This window comes from Rhyacophila brunnea, unplaced genomic scaffold, assembly GCF_057557595.1.
Source record: "Rhyacophila brunnea isolate RB1 unplaced genomic scaffold, BYU_Rbru_1.0 scaffold_8, whole genome shotgun sequence".
Lineage (NCBI taxonomy): Eukaryota > Metazoa > Arthropoda > Insecta > Trichoptera > Rhyacophilidae > Rhyacophila > Rhyacophila brunnea.
The window spans coordinates 30,978,540-30,994,920 of NW_028233350.1; the positions used below are offsets into that span (position 1 = coordinate 30,978,540).

General features: G+C 32.1%; 1 protein-coding gene across 1 annotated transcript in view; it reads right to left on the minus strand.

The window, feature by feature from the left end:
• Window positions 1-16,381, minus strand: part of LOC147064130 (fat-like cadherin-related tumor suppressor homolog) — a 1,128,183-nt gene that overhangs the window by 718,609 nt on the left and 393,193 nt on the right. Inside the window, exon 2 of the mRNA XM_085959043.1 lies at window positions 8,060-8,210. The gene's annotated coding sequence lies outside the window, so the exon portion shown is untranslated. The remainder of the gene's footprint in view (window positions 1-8,059; window positions 8,211-16,381) is intronic.

Genomic DNA, 16,381 nt, shown 5'->3' on the forward strand with positions numbered 1-16,381 from the left:
AAAAAAAAAGCTTAAAAAAGCTGTCGAAATTGAGTATGGACGGGAAAAATATATTTTATAAACACAGCGGGGGCCCTTGTATTGTTTTTTTTTGTATATATGCCCAATATTTCCAGTTACACCGCTGCCTCAACCTGACTAGGATCCGAACACACGAATTTTGTTTTCCGGGTGAGTGAATTATCCACTAACCGAGTCGATTGAGAATTGCGTTTGACTGATGTACAATAGCTATCTCAAAATTGCATCTATTATAGATCTCCCCATTCCAGCCGTTCTTTACAAACGTGCAATGAATATGATTACTACACTATTTACCTTTTTCCATTTCTTAATTGAATCTTTTTCAACGTTATTATTACATAGTAAACGATTGTCTATCTAGCAAAGCGGACTGGCCCGGCATCTCGTTTAGTATTATGAAACAGTGTCAAGCAGTAAACTTCAGCAAAATCACTTACTGAAGAGAAATTGCGAAACTTTCCCAGTCAATTAAGATTTTTATTAAAGGCGATGGGGTCAATTACCACCCGGTATAAAACGTTTCCCTCGCCCGAGTGTTGTGATAATAATATTTCAAATTTTACCCTAACATAATAAATGTGGTAAACAAAGTTTAATAATAACATGTTACCATTGACTACTACAAAAAACACACACTTACATAGCAGAATAGGTTAAAAATAACGGTAACGCGAATTAACACATAACTGATTACTAATATAGAAATGCGAAACTTAGTTGCAATCAAACAAGACTGCGAAGCCAGATTTGATGTATCACTTAATGACGGTCAGGCCATAAAATGTAAGAAATACAAAGTCTTCTGAATATCCTCAAATAATACCAATACATTGCTACAGGCATTAATATTGAAAATAACATTCTTTCACACGTGTTTAAGTTTGTTCCATATTTGGACTAACATTTGAGAAATTGTACCTGCAAACAACCACATTGAGAAGGTAAACGACGTCCCTTATGTTTTTGTTCTTTGCAAATTTACGTTACGTAGCATTTTTACAATAAAGAATAATAATTTTTCGAACCACGTCTTTTCAAATCATCATCAACATCCGGGGTCGATCCACTGCTGGTTGAAAACCTCCCCTAGCTCTCTCTACTCTTCTCGGTCCCTAGGTCTTTGCTGCCACGTACAGCCATCGAACTTTATGAGCTCGTCTGTCCGAAGGGTTTTAGGGCGTCCCTGTGGGTGTTTAGTGCCTTTCGGGTACCACATAAAAGCACTTCGTTACCTTACTTTGAAAAGGTTCTAATCGCACTTGACCATGTTTTGAGCTAAGAGCATTTGAAATTTGGAATAGTCATATTTTCAATATAAATAATTACAAGGTATATAAAACGTTTTTAAATTTTCTGTTGAATCATAAACTTGACTTGACTGGCTTAACTCATCACGATCAAAAAAAATTGTACTTGATTGAAATAATACTGAAATGTCATATTGATTTCCATAGTAACGCACGTATATATTAATATTAATAATTTAGTTCCAAGGACTCACTTAGCATCCAATAATATAGGATTTCTTCCGAAATAACTTTTCATCCAAAACAGAATTAACTGAAAATGAAATCAATTCTATTTAAAGATGGCTAAAAGTATTTAAAAAATGCACAGGCATCGTGTTCTGATATATTCTAAAAGATTCAAATGTCTAGCTAGTTAAAAATCGATTGCAAGATTTGTAGCGGACAAACAACCACCGAACAAATAAGAATACGAGCTAAGAAAAACGTTGTAAAAGACATGTAGATGGAACTCCTGCATACTGCTAATTCCCATTTGACAATAGATGACTCTGAAATGAACGTATATGATAGAATATGGCTAATTTGTGAATACAATACAGTGTCACAAAATGTTCGCAAACTGGAAAAAAATCTGATGATTCCATATATACGTCAATACGTTAATGATTATGAAACAAGTATTGTGTCAATTCATTTAATCATTGATTAGGTGATTTTGGTAGTTGTTTTGGCTAATAACCCATGTAAGTATAAAAGTGCGGCCACACCGAAAACAAGTCGCGCGACAACTCGTTAAATTTTACGATAAGCATGATAATTATCGTAAAATTTCTTAAGCAATTATGATAATTATCGTAAAATTTAACAAATTGTCGCGCGACTTGTTGCCGGTGTGGACCAGGCATAATATATACGAACATTTTTTGGGTTTTGATAAAGTAGACGTAAATCGCCTAATTTTATGAGAGATTTTTCATAAAATAAATGCGAAAGTATCCTTAAGAACAACGTACAATAGTACGGACTACGGACGTATTGAATATTTTGCACCTAGAGGATCTACACCCCAGGGCCTATGCTTTTTTATTAAAAAAAATGTTTTTAATGTAGGTTTGTGTAACACCTGTAAAATTTTACTAATGCCACAAACATACTTAAATTTATTTACATAAAATGAGGTTTTATTCCATAGCTATTTTGGTTGAAGCACTTTTATTGAAGCCAAAACTATTGGTAAAAAAAACCATAGAAAATCAGCTGTGAAATATGTTATATAAATTTCTAAATAAAAATGCTACATGAAATGTGAAAAAAAAATTATTGAGTAAAAACTTAATAAAAAATGCTATAGCCGTTTCAAAAAATCGTAAAATCAGTATTTCATGATTAAATTTTGAAACGGTGGTGCAGAATAATCCACGTTATGAAGGAACAAAATTAAAATTTAATACGATGTTCGTAGCATAAAGCATATTGGAAACTAAAACGATCCCCAAGTTATAGATTCATTATAATAATAAATTTAATATTACTTTACAAATGTAAGCTCCAGCGGTGAAAATTCCTAGTTATATTGGAAAATTGTAATCACTATACGATTAAAGTGTAAAAATATTTCATAGACATGATTGGAAGCAAAAAGTATCTGTAACACTTTTATAGAAGCAATTAATAAGCAATAGAGAATTTCAAAAAACAAACATTATATTGAGACTAAAGCCACAAAATAAAATGTTTCTAATTAAGAGAAAATTCAACAATAGGCTCGACTACTAACTAACTCATAATGAGTACAAAAAAAATATACTATGTAGGTAGGTACGTACATAATATATCGGATATCTTATAAGTGCAATAATTATATATACTAAATAGAAAGCCCATCCACGAAAGAATATAAAAATCCTTGTTGACTATATGCTGACACCTTGATTTAGGAACGTATCCCATGTAAAATTATAGACAAAAGATTAAGTCCCCCCCCCCCTATGGCTCGCAATCTCATCATGATGTTTTAACACTTCTAAAGAAAATAACTTGCGTGGTTAAAAGTATTACTCCGACAATTAATGAAGTACCTCATCAAAAAGGCCAGAATGGCTTCAAAATCGAACTACCATAATATTACATAATATTCACGTACAATTTTCATAATAACTATCGATGACAGCGACGCTATTTTCATGTTTCATATGGGGGTTTGCATTTTTTGCGTTTAATGGATTCGCCCTCATATCAACTAAAACTGCGATCAAAGTCTTGGTTTATTGCGACTGGCTATTTGCAGATTAGAGCACAATCGAAACTAATATACGATTCATATAAGAATGAAAGAATAATCTCCCAATTCAGTGAAGTGACGATTTTACTTGTGCGATGATCGCAACCAAATTGAATGCGTACATTCAAATGGCAGATTTTATATGTGCGATGATCGCATATCAGTTACCTACCTATATACTTTTATCAATATAATTGAAGACACAAGTGGATGAAGGTGTTATGTACCCATCTTTCATATGGATGTATCAAACATCTTTAAATAATCATTGGTCTGACATTACGGCAAGGGATGAAGAGACTATGTTACTTTATTTTTTTTAGTTTTATTTTGTTATTTTCTCTAGTGGATGTAGGTGTCATGTCATGTACACGTTTTTATAAATAAATTAGACATTTGAAGATTTTAACAAACTATTTCTGACGTTAGTAAAATTGTGTGATGCTTAGTTACCACTTGAATACATCACTAGTTAAATTATCCTCAACTGAAAAAAAATACATCAAAAAACTTTGACCTCAATTTACTCAAAACTTTTGTAACAATACTCCTTCATCCACTTGTGTCTTCAATTGTTTAACTGGTCGTCGAATCGTTTTGATTTTGTGACAATTATTTTTTTATTATTAAGTATTGTTATACATTTTATTTTAATTCAACAATTGGAATGAAAGAATCCCAAACAAAAAACGATTAGAACAAAAACGGCAGTTTCCCTTCTCATAAAATATTTGAAAATTAATTAAAATGTCTTATTTCTGTCTTAGGTAGATATATTTTCTGAAATAAGCTATTATATAATATTAATATAATGGTAACTACTTTGTTTAAAAGATATACCTACCTACCGATTAGAAGGAAATTAAAAAGATTGCCGTTTAGTTTTCAGAGCCTTCAAAATTCAAATGCAGTGCGTGATCGCATCAGTAAAAACTCCACGTTATATCAAATGAGACCATTTAGAATAATAGAAAAACCCAATAACCTAAGTCAATTTATTAGTTACGATACGAATTATTGTACAAAATTCATTAATTAAACGCAATGAAACGTGAGAGAGAAATTCAATGAGTTTGTGGTTTGAGGGCATCTATTAATAGTACATATATTATGATTTGGGTCACAAGAATGGTATACAAACACGTCTTGATATCGCTAATAATAATTAATATTGTTATTATCATGTATATAACAACGTATCTTAGATTAATGTTTTATAGATATACCATGCCAAATGATGCTTGTCAAAACATTAGTGTTCTTAATATTTTTGTACTTACTGTGTTGACCCGTGGTCCCTGAGGAAAGACAACGCAAGGAAATTGATTATTTTTTAATGTGGTAGTATACGGTAGGACGCTGAACACTTTGAATTCCTTGGTCACCGCGCAGAACGAACCAATCGATCATCCACGGACTCGAAATTAAGGAAATGTGTATGACGCATTCCACTATTTTTCGGGTATGTTTCTTATCATGGACCGGAGAATATAGAGACTGGTGGATTAGAGCAACTTTTAGACGAAGCAAAGGAAGAACATTCGCGTGATGTAACGATGATTTTCCCCAGGGGCAACCTTCAATTTCTATTTTCGATAGGGGCAGAGTAATGGCTGCTCCTTCGTCACGAAATCTGGATCGCGCAAAAAGGGGCTACAATCCGAAATGGCTACGATATCCTCAACCACAGTGGAACGCGAAGAATTAGAGTAGTTAATACATTTTTTAAATAATAAATTTAACACAAACTTAATGTTAGGTTTAGTCTCTAGTCCAGGAATGGCGAACTCTTTTCTACATGTGTGTTAAATTTTATCCAAAAAAAAATAGACTTAAAGTCACGTGTCAGAAAATTAAAAAAAAACGTTTTGAATGAATGAATTCAGATTTATTTTTCAATCTACACCACAATTGTTAGACTTTTCGAAGATAATTGAGAAAATCCTATTCATTACGAAGCGATATTTAACTTTTGGTTTAAAATAAATCATCTGTGAAAATAGTTATTTTTAACTGCATGTTACGCAATGTTGGTAAAAACCCGGTTTGCTAATTTACCACGTTTTTATTAGCTCGTATTCTTGTTTGTCCAAATCTTGCAATCGATTTCTAACTAACTTCGACTTAGACATTTAAAACTTTTAGAATATATCAGAACACGATGACAATGCATTCTTTTAATACTTTTAGCCATCTTTAAACAGAATTGAATTAATTTTCAGTTAATTCTGTTTTGTATGGAAAATTATTTCGGAAAAAATCGTAAAAAGTAAAACACTATTATTGGTTGCTGAGGGGGTCCTAGCAACTAAATTATTAATATATACGTGCGTTAGTATGTAAATCAATATGAAATGTCAAAATGACATTTCAGTATTCTATATTTATTCAGTATTTCTATCAAGTACAAAAAAAAGTATTTTTAATACATAGAATTGTCAAGTTTATATGATTCAATAGTAAATTTAAAAACGGCGTATGTAAAAAGTTCTTTTTATCTTGTAATTATTTTAAATAGAATTTTAAAAATATATAGCATATAGAAGTTATATTTATATTTTGCAAAAATACTTTTTATAAACACAAGATAATATTATTTAAATTATCGCCATATCTGTTCGGTCGCCGATAAAACAAGCTAATATCGACAAATATATCGACGAATATTAAATTAACAGATTTCCAAGATTTACTCGCGGATCATAAGTTGCCATCCCTGCTTTAGGCTAGTGTTTTTATATTCTACGGAGTGAGAGCCTCGACATCAAGTAGGTACTATATAATGAAAGATTTTATAAATACAAACAGCATTATTAATTTAAATCGAAAATAAATAAATGTTTTTGACAAATTTTAAAGCAATAATTGAATGTGTCATAAAGGAAAAATTGATAAATCTTACAAATAATATTGAGATCAAATTGCTAAAAAAATATTTAACCGTAACAAAAAAAAAACAATCTTTTAAACCTCAAAAATTTAATGAAAGCCTAAACCATTTTACGGTAAAGAAATTTAAATTAAAATATTCCGTAGGTACTTGTGAATCTTTCTGATTGTTTTAAGAATTTCAATTCCACGAATAAAAACCGCGTCTTTAAAGCATAGTCGACAATCACTACACAGCTATGATTGCCTTTTAAATATTTATGAAATCGTAAAATTTTTAAATATTCATTAAATACAATTGCTTTGTTAAATTTCCGCGTCTTTTTCAAGTTAACGTCCACTAAAATAATACCGAATATTTCTGTCTACATGCTTCGCTTCTCTAAACGTGGGATAATCAGCTCATGAAAGGACACAGTTACACAAGTAAGTTTATTTTAAGTAGACAATTATTTAAAATATAACAATGACTATGTGGAGAATGCCGTATCTGGCTATTAGAAAAAGCGCTAGATTCCAATTATTATACCTTAAACTTAAAAGGACGTTTGTCGGATGCCCACATTTCTGTCAACGAAAAGTCTAACATTGAGTCACATGAAGCAAATAATTTTTGATTTGACATTTTTTATATACTTATACATAATATGTATATATTATATAATCCAAGATACGGACATTTCACGAACTAAGAAGAAAATATTTAGGAAGTTACTGGATGAGTTTTATGGTCTCTGCAACGGACATTCGACCTGACAGCAACACAACATTGTAGCTGTCGTATTTAAAAAAAATCTAGCAAGAGTTTTATATTACATATGTATATTTAATTAGAAATATACTAATACTAATGAATGCACAGTGTTTGAATTGTCACTGCTATTAATGTTATTATGATATTTTCGTGCTCTACGATTTCACATGACAAAGGGAATTCCAAAAAAACACGCTCTGTGCGTTAGCAGCAACTTTTTCACCATCCCCCAAGCAATATTCCTGCTGACTTACTCTCTACTTTGTTACAAGTGCGAAAGACTACTCATACCCATCCAATGAACAATGTTTTGTCCACTCTGTGCGTAAGTGGTTTGCGGACGCTAATTTAATCACCAGTCCTAATATACAAAGTAGACACATTGCAGTCGTGCTGAGTTTGTATGTGCGACCCACCTTAAAACTGTCCACTCATTTAAGGGACAATTTTTTTAATTAATTATAGATATAAAATCAATTTCAGATTTAAATGTGATTAATTATTTATCTTTATTATTTTAGATGGTTTACCTATTTTATCCCGTAGGCATTTTCTATTGAGTGTATTTTAGATGCGTAAAATAATTTGATTATTTTCGCAACATTTTCAAAAATTCATGAATATTAGGGTAACCAATATTGATGAAGTTACTGAGAAGGTGGTAACCGCGGCGTTGTAATTTATTAATAATTGGGGCAAAATTGAAATCGGGTAGGCCATAAATTCATATCTTTGAAACCCCTGAATAGCGGGGATCGCAAATTAATCAGGGGCGTAAAAACATTTATCAAAAAGCCCGAGTGAGCGTTACATAATTTAATATCTCTTACTGTCTAGTTGTGAATGAATTGATATTTTTACCTTGGCTCGATTCAGCTCTGCGAGATCTTCGTGCGATACCTTTTGGAAAAAAACTCTAGATTCCGAAAGATATCGCGGATTCTTGAATTTTTTCGAAATTAAATTTAGGCATCCAGGTTTTTTTAAAACTGATGTCATCCAGAGGTGTGCACTGAAAAAAAAGAAAAATACAATATTATTACGTTTTCTTTTTTTCTAAGCATAAAATTTTATAATATTCATATTGTAAAATAAGTTTATAATGTCGTGTTTAGTGAATTCCCCACCAAATAAACGTTGAATATCTTTAAAATGTACCTCTCTTGGACTCTTGGTAGAATGCTATCATTATAAGTAGGGATTGCAATACCGAATGAAAATATCAATACCGGTTTTTCGGTATTTATTATTGAATGCCGGTTTTAATATCGGCATTCGGTACAATATATAAAAAAGCAGAATTATTTATCAGTACATATATAAAACATTATTGTAGGTGTAGCAAAACCTACAATCCTACATTTATTAAGTTGACATTTAAAAATATGTATTGATCATAATATTGTAGAGCTGGTGATTTTTACAAATAATTTGAATATATTGGTAATTTTAACTAAAGACCTCCAAAAGGCTAGTTTATCAAGACTAGTGCAAATAAGTCTGGCTGCAGGAAAAGCTTCTTAAATTCAACGATTGTACAATATGATTGAACATTTTGTAACGGATGTTTTCTATTTCGAAATAATATTACGTTAATTCATCGTAACAATTTTATAAATATATATTTGATGTATATTGTTATTTTATCTGGATTCAGTCAATATATTTGCATTTTAGCAACACATAACTTATATACCACTCAATTTTATAGGCAAAACAGTACAAAGTAATGGAAAAATAATATTAAATTCATTTTCAAAAACGTTAACAAGTGTGCTTTCATAATACCGAAAATTCCGGTATTTTTGATTTTTAAAACCGGTATTTCGGTATTGATAAATACTGAATACCGGTTTTGAAATACCGGTATTGCAATCCCTAATTATAAGTGTGTATTACGCTTCGCTATGATAAACGGTGCTGTTATTATAGATGTAATATACTTACAAACATAATAATAAGTATATCGATCAAATAATCAGTTCGATCAATAAATTACTTGATGAACGCATGTAGAAAAATTTCAGACTCTAACACGAGACACCGGTGTCCTGACACCTGTGTCGAGAGGCTGCATTTAAACATAAATTAATGGACGCGTTCAGATGTAGACACACGAGTGTCGCGTTCATTTATATCTAAATGCGACATCTCGACACACCGGTGGCTGGACACAGGTGTCCCGTGTGAAACGGGCCTTACTTTGTCATCAAGCCGTCATAATATAAATGGTCGTAATTCTAATACTTGCGACGTTAAAACAAAAAATACTGGAACCTTTACTAATTATATTTGAATTATGTAATATAACTTTTGTACTTTTACATTTGAATAGTTTTTTTACATCCCGACTTTCTCCTGTTACTATGCACATTCACCAATGGCAAAAGCACAACTAAAACAGAACTGTTTAAATTCAAATTGCATCAAGTCCGTTCGGTCATTGGTGTTATGCTACAAATACATTATCATCGCGTTATGTCCTATTACAGGGACCTATTTAGTCTATGGTTTCGTCATTCCGCAGAATATTTTAAATGATCACCATCTCTATAAATGCAATGATAGAGAGTGTCAACTTTAATGTATTAGTATTTTGAATTATTATTTATTATTCATGATAATTTATTAAACATATTAATTTCAATTAATTGTAACAGTTTCTACGTGTGCGTACGTTAAAATAACTTTCGATATTGCATCCATAGATAATATTTTGAACAGAAACTAACCAGGCGACCATAGATAATAGACGTCAACAGCAGACATAGATAACAATTTAATGGAAAATCCACAGACAAACCCACTGAAAACAAAGAACGACGTGAGTCGAAAATGAGTAGCCCTGCAGATAATAAAAAACAACGTTCACTGACTAGTGCGGTTCATGATATAGTACGATACGCGTGAAGTGACCTCATTGTTGTTCTGGCGATTTCGGCAGATTTTGCTAACTGACAATGTTCGTTAATAAAAAGTCCAAAATGTGCTATGGGAGCATTAGTCTGATAAAATATAAAATTTTAAAACATTATACTTTTTTCCCGTAACGGCAGCATACTGTGGCAGCACGTGATGATGTATTCGAAGCATTAGGTAATAACTGCTATAGACATAACCTAAATCAGTATACCTACCAACTAAATAATAAAATGTTATAATTGGGTAAACAACTTTCAATTGTTTCTTTATGATCTATTCTGAACCACAGATCAGATCATAACATTAATAGACCAAAAATATATAATACATATGCAAGTAATTTGAAAAGATATTGGAATATAATATTTTACTCTACGCAATGGTAAATAATAAGTGGAACTTTTTTGTCACGAAAATGCATAGCGTCAGGTAAAAATTTAATGAAAGAAGTTCAACGTGTGCTGAATAGACAATATTTTAGGGTCATAGAGACACAGGAGGGAGTTTGACGTTTTCATTTTCGATCTCACGTATATTATAAGAAGGAACAAGGGCCGTTCGAAAGTCGTTAAAAAATGCAAATCCTCTTCCCGTCCGCGCCATTTTTCGAATAATATATGAATTTAAAAAGGAGTTTTTACATGTTTTCAGCGACGATGGAAAATAACATGCCAACATGTCTAAACATTATGTTATTGATCACTTTAATGGTACCATTGGTTGATTCTTTGTTGAAAGACATTAAACATTAACGTTAAGGCTATACTTCAGCTGGGGCACGGTCTAAAACGATCGTGACTACGCGACGCGAAGATTGTGCAAACGACGCCTGCAGAACAAAACATAATTTGTCATAAAAATTCAACATGCATCCATTTAATGTTCTGTTTATTGTTCTATTAATAACAATAATAATATATTCATTGACATGTTTTCTTTTTCAAATAACTGGGTTATGTTTTTTAGTCATCTTTAGACGATTTAAGAATTAATACCCCCGTCGCCATCACGAAACAAATTGACGTGTTCACAACTCGACTTTCGCTCTCCGATTGCCAGCGAGTCCAAAATTTCGTCGCACCTATAGTTGAAAATTATTTGCCGTTTCACTGAAGTATGCTCTTAATAAGAGTGTCTTAATATCATTAATTTTGATTAATTGATTTAGTTGTAATATTATATAGATATCATCATCAGTCCACTGCTGAACGAAGGCTTCCCTTAGCTCCCTCCACTATTCTCAGTCCCTAGTTCTTCGCTGCCACGTCCATCTACCGAATTTTATGAGTTCGTCTATCCTGCGGGCTTTAGCGTCCTAGTAGGTACATTTGTTGCCCATTTGATACCACTTTATAACATCATTTGTCCCGACGTTGGCCACACATCGAGCGACAATCCAGGACACTGCCGTTTCAAGCGGATGAAATTGTATATAATATGTATGATGACTACATTTGAAATACAATAAGATAATAATTGTAATGCGTTACATAATGCTCAAATATCACATAATAACCCAAATTTATAGGGTAGCAAACATGAGTACACGATGTGATAGATATCACAAAACTAATGAACTCTCAATGGTTGGAATATATTAATTTTGATAACCACTGATGGACAAATGAAATGGGGTACTAAACGGCCATGTGGTCACCATGAAACACGTTGGACTGCCAAACTGTTTAAGGTCGGTCCAAATAGTGAATTATTGAAACCTTTCATCCACCAAGTCAAACCAGTGAGAGCTGGAAAATTATATTTTCCTCGGACTCTTAAACACTTGTGAGAAAATTGACTTTACGAGAGAACGCTTGACAAAAAAAACCGCTCGCGAACTTATCCCAAGACCTGTCGAACTTTGTATGTAATAAATAGATAAAGTGATGAAAAATACGGAAAGAAATAATGTTTCTTCAGCTCGAATACATAAAGCAGCGTGGTGCTTGAAAATGGCCGACAGCCAATGGAACATTAATTTGATTTATTCCGCTGCAAGTTAACAAAAGTTTTGCGTTGCCAATGAAATATATTCGCGAAACTTTCGCATAGGCATGCGGTATCGCAAGTTAAGTATCGACATACGTATAGAAAGAAGAAAAAACACATGTACATTCTGGGAAAGGGGGTGAACTGTGATAGCTTTAAGATGTAAACATGATTAAAAAAAAATGCTACACATGTTCACTAGGGAAAACTTCCGAGGAAAAGCGCAGCGGTTGGGAACAGGGAAGGTGTTGGTAACAAACTGAAATACGTTTGTAGAAATCAATAAAATTATGCCTAGTCAGCATGAATTTCGATAACGTAAAATCAACAAGACGTCATTTAACTATCAATTGCTTCATCTAGATCAGCGTTTTTATTACAGGCAATGACGTAGCAATCTCATGCTTTCTCATCAAAAACCTCATAGTCGTAACTGCGATCAGCTGGTTTCTCAATGATAACCTAGTTCAACAATGACTAGTATGATTTATTAACCTAACTAAACAGTGACTCTTGTATATTTTATTAATTTATATAATAATATAATAAATATAAATAGCGAAGGACGATTAATAGGAAAACACAGTCACCTGTTCACAGTCACTCGACACTAGACATTCGTCTCCCGGCCACAGATTCCCAAGCTCGTCCCGATCATCATTACTACCGGATTACGGCTCGGTCTGAGTACCTAGCTCATCGCGATACTTTGTACCGTTATCTTACTCTGACCATTGTAATTCTCTCAAGACAATACACATCTACATCCATCTATACTGCTGCTGCCTTTATCATCTCATCACCTCCACCTCATCGATCCCAAACATTTTTGGACACAAATGAAGGTTTTCATTGTCTCTCGTCGCAAGTCTTCTCGGAAATACTCGTTGAGCCGGTGGGTCTCTAGACGATTTAGGTCTCTAGACGATTCTGCCATACTTTTGAAATGTTGCCAGACAGCATGGACAACATTTCAAAATGTAATCGTTGGAAGGTAGAGGTACGTCATGCGACGAGAAGACAGGCTCCAGCCAAGTAGGTACATGTATAAAGGTTTTGATTACATAAGCTTAGAACCTGGATATAGGTGGCAAATTATGGGATAAATTGAAAACCGAGAGCAGTACTTACGACAGAAGAGATTAAAAAGAAAGTTGCTTTCGCATCTGCAGTACATAATTTAAGGGATTTAACGATAAAGATACGTGTGCACGTGGCAACGCGACAGATCACTGGATTGAGAATTGCAGTTGATGATAGGTATTGGTGACGGTTAAAGGTATCACGTATCAATACTTTTTTCTGGTCTTAAAATATATCCTTCGAATCGAATAATACGAAAGTATTGATACTCTTTTATTGAGAAAAAAATACCAGTAAGTCAACAAGAGCATCAATATTCCCTCGCCATCCCTTGTAAAGTTGTAATTTCGAAAATGACGCAACAAAATGTGTGGCATTTTTTTTATTCGCAATCTGATTAAAACAAGGGGAAATACTTAAATGGGATTTTTTGTTATATTTTATTAATGGTCTGTCCGCGGCCTGTGGAAAAGTGCGGCTAAATTATGATAAAGCACCATTTAATGAGGTTTATTTTGGCGATGTAAAAAAGTTCGGCTTCCATAATTGTAATGTTTTGTTTTATTGGAGACATTAAAATGTTGCTATACAGAAATATAACATAGCAAAAACACCAAATTAAACTAGTATTACTCTGTAGAAAGTTAAAATAACTTTTGTGTGATTAAAATAATATTTACTTCATATTTTGTAATATTATAATTAATGTATTTTCGACATAAATACCTCATATGACTGCCATATTGTATATTTTATTGAACTCAGAAATAATGGGAAATAAAATACCAAACGTGTAAGGCGATAGCAGGTAACCGACTCGAGTAAGGAAGAATCCGGGTTAAACTTACACACGTGTCAAGAATACGTTTTACGTCGAATACTGAAAACTGCTCTCGGTTTATGCATTTACGCTCGTTTAATGTTGGTGTATTACACACACTATTGCACGTGGATAATGCGTGCTTCATTTTCGTAGGACACTCGCACATTCAAAAACCCTGCATCAACATGCGGCGTATGGAATATAGCCTATCGGTATTTTATTTATTATCTGTTCTGTGATATATTTGAACAGGTTATTATTATTTATGTAATAATGCATAATAAAATAAAACTGTTTACGAAAAGCATTGTTAATGAGTATGCTGACATATACGAGTAGTTACAATGACAAAAAGTTTTAAATAACTAAACGTTGTTTCAAAAGCATTACAAAAGTATAATTTGATTTGGCAAATCAGTCTGAAGAAATCGATGATTAATCAGACCACTATAATATATGGATTCTTGACCGACTAAATCCAGTCCTACAATTAGTTAGTTTGCACCTAGATCCTACGTGCAGATTAACTGGTCATCATGGATCATGATTTGTGGTATTTTTGGAGAAATCAATCGACTTAACACCTGGCTATCCACTAGTCACTAATTGATCTGTGATTTACAATTATTTTTAAACCGAGATACGTATTTTATTGCGATACTTTTTTTCGAGTGCAAGCATGGAGTTATTAAAGTCAAGTTTTGTTTATATTTTACTATTACAACTCGAATCTTACGCGTAAAAAACAATCGATACAGATTTGACGTCACGCCTACGCGTCTTTGCTACAGCTAAAATAATGTAACTGACGAATATTGCAGACTTAACTTTGGCGAATTTTTAATTATTGTAAGTAGTCTCGAAGTGAATCAAAAAAACTAAATAACCAGTTAAATATTATAAAGACATGACAGATATAAAAAAAGACTATTCTCGCTTTATTTTTTTTATATTTCGTTTGATATGGCTTATAAAAAACTTTTGAAGATCGAAAATCATATTATATTGTTTTATTATAAACTATTTTCATAAAAATAGTGCCTCGAAACCTTACGATTTTTGTACTGAAGTTTCCTCTTGAACGCAGTATATTAAATAGCTTTTTATTAATTTATTTATTGACAATGTACCTGTATGTACTTTCAATGGAGAAATTCAAATCATATTCTAAAATAAAACGAACCAAACTCATAACATTTATGAATTCATATATGGGCATTTTCGCCAAAGTTTGTACATGTTTGAAATTTGGGTAATATTATTTTTTCACTCAAATTAACCATTTTTATATAGCTAGCAGATTCCTTGTTCTATTGCTGAATTGGTGATAGCAATTTTTCAGCAAAATATTGATTAATACAATATTTATATCATTTTTATTATGAAATTGGGCATAATAAGTTTCCGTTCCGTGACTACGAAACTTAGCTTTTAAAACATGAATGAAACACTTTTTATCACTTAAAAGAGCTCTATTAGATTAAAAAAACCATACACTTCAAAATAAAACTACAAATAGTCAAAAAATATTATTGAATTTTAATTCTTGGGCACATTTCGTTCCCCTCCGTTACCCTATGTCTATAATGGCAGAGCATTTTTCCTTTAGTATTTGAAAAAACCAATCAATGTTCGTTCTGCTATTTTTTTAAAGACAATAATCACTTTTACTAAATTTTATTGGAAAAATAAATAAGTTTCGTTATTTAATAATCAAATGAAAAATAGTTAACGTTCAACTTTTTTGGGGACATTTTCGGAATGGAACGAAATGGTAACGGAGTGTAATTTGTAAAGCTTAAGTTACATGTTAACATAAAAACAAATTTTTGTTTTATGAAATTTATTTGAATTTTTTGATAGACAGATAAATATTCAACGTGCGTCAAAATAACAAAACAAATCAAACTTAATCACTAAAATAGACATATTTTATAATAAATTTCACAATACTTGTAAAATAAGGTAGGTAATAATTTTGACACACTATACATTACCATAACTTTATTTGGCATTTATATTATTTGTAACTCAGATAAAAAATATTTTTAAGCAAATTAACAATATATGAAAAAAAAAATCAGCAAGGGATTCAGACGCGAGTTCCTAGCGCGGCACGGAGTATATAACTTTTACGAAAATAATTATAGTCAAACTCGGTTATTACGATCTCGGACATAGCGAGATCTCGGATGTAATAACGAAACATTTGTTGACAATTGGTTTATGATTTTCGCCATACATTTAATTTTTTCACTGTTATAACGAGCAACTTATCGGATATACCGAGCTAAAATACTGTTAATGTGTCGACCGTTTTAAAACATTTCGACCCTAAGCAATAAAATCCGATTGGACAGGATGCC